The sequence below is a fragment of the Arachis hypogaea genome, chromosome 12, assembly GCF_003086295.3.
Source record: "Arachis hypogaea cultivar Tifrunner chromosome 12, arahy.Tifrunner.gnm2.J5K5, whole genome shotgun sequence".
Classification (NCBI taxonomy): domain Eukaryota; kingdom Viridiplantae; phylum Streptophyta; class Magnoliopsida; order Fabales; family Fabaceae; genus Arachis; species Arachis hypogaea.
In genome coordinates this window covers 75,337,616-75,339,661 of record NC_092047.1, presented here as the reverse complement: position 1 = coordinate 75,339,661, position 2,046 = coordinate 75,337,616, and the positions used below count along the sequence as shown (strand labels likewise).

General features: G+C 32.5%; 1 pseudogene; it reads left to right on the top strand.

Moving 5' to 3' along the window:
* The first annotated feature begins 553 nt into the window (after positions 1-553).
* On the top strand, positions 554-1,695 carry LOC112730137 (microtubule-associated protein 70-5-like; annotated as a pseudogene).
* The last annotated feature ends 351 nt before the right edge of the window (positions 1,696-2,046 follow it).

The window sequence follows — 2,046 nt, the reverse complement described above, 5'->3', positions numbered from 1 at the left end:
TCCGCCAGAAATAGTTCTATTCATTTCCAACGTGACTGTGCATGTGTATCATAAATATAGCAAGTAGATGTGATCTTTCTTGCTTAATGAATCAGACTCTATTAGGATACAAATTAATGGAGTGGTTAATTAGGTGGTGATAATGAAAGCAATGATGGAAGATTACTAGAATTTTGTAACTGCTTTATGTATTAGGATTTAGGATATGCTGATGATTAAAGTTGTACTGAATACTTAATACTTGGCAGTATAAGAAGGAAAATAATTGATGAGATTACTAATGGTTTAGGCTAGGGTACTTGAGTTTGAAGACAATATCCATGGTAATGACAAATGCTTGTGCGACCACAGAGATAGATGTGGTGGAAAAATGTCCTACTATAAGAAGTATATTAACTTGAGGTATTGCAAAATTTAACCCAGTCTCGAACTATTAGGAGCAATATAGAGTTGATAAATATTAAATGCAATTATTGAGTAGGAGAAACAAAAAGGATTCATTCTAGGTATACTACATAGGTATGCCATAAATTTTGTGGAAACAGAGCAAATTATGCAGCTCAATGGGTATACTGCATCATTTGTTAAGGTATATCTTTCTATGATCATGAAACTTTTCTATGGTGTGCTTGCCCGGTGAGATGGGATAGTTCTAATAATTAGTAGTGGTCTTATTGCTGGGGATAGTTGTTGTTTTCACAATGTTGAACATTAGTATTTGTGGTTTAGGGTTTCAGCTAGTAAATGGAAGCTTAATTAATAAACATCGGATAGTTAATTAAAATAGTTCCTTAATCAATTGACAATGAAGTATATCTAAATGCATGTTTTTAAATCTATTGCCATGCAGAATCTAGAAATGAAGAAACTGAGAGATGAAAAGAAATGTGCATTGGCTACACAATATGCGGTAGAAGCAACTCTTAGAAGGGTACATGCAAATCAAAAGGATGATGATTCTCTCCCAATTGACAGCATCATTGCTCCATTTGAAGCTGAGATTAAAATATACAAGAATGAGGTACAAATAATGCAACTCCCAGCAAGGATGCATTTGTCAAATAATTAATTTAATGTATGAACTTTACTTACTGATAATAATAATAATAATAAAAATAGTAACAATGTAACATGCTTTTGGCTTCATAGATTACAGCACTACAGGAAGATAAGAAAGCTTTGGAATGACTCACAAAGTCGAAAGAGTCAGCACTGCTAGAAGCAGAGAAGATTTTGCAAAGTGCACTAGAGAACGCTCTAATTGTTGAGGAAGTTCAAAATCAGAACATGGATTTGAAGAGACAGATTGAGATTTGTCAGGCAAGAATCTCTATCCTTTCTCACATTTTTTTTTCTGTTGTGAACTGAAATGCAGTTAACTAACAGCTGCCATAAACAGGAGAAAAACAAAATCCTAGAGAAAACACACCGCCAAAAGATTTTGGAAGTTGAAAAGCTTAGCAAAACCATTCAAGAACTCAAGGAAACCATCTTAGCAAGCGGAGCAACTGCTAATGCCATTCATGATTACCAACGGCAGATTTCTGAGTTGCTAGTAGGCATATCTTGAACTCATTTTCTCATATAATATCTGATTGGTTAGTATGTGTCGTAACTTGGAGTTGCATCATTATGCTGGAGGAGAAGAAAACATTGGAGAGGGAGCTAGCAAGGGCAAAAATGGACTTGGTATAGTTTTAGTATGGTTCGGATGAGGACTATGATGATGATGAGGATGAAGATGACACTGAAGACTATAACTGATAGTTTTAATATGGTTGAACAATATACTGGAAATTATAGTTGATGATCAATACACTTTGTTTATGTTTTGAATCATATCGACTTGCTTGTTTATAGTACTTTTTTTTAGTTTGATAATACGATGAATTTGTTTATTTTTTAAAATATTATAAATATTCGAATACAAATTAGATAAAAATTTGTATTAAATATATATTTATTTTGTATTAAAACAAGTTTATTTTGCAATAGAAAAATCTAAAAAAAATTTATTTTACTTTACTGATGGATTTACAGACGGAT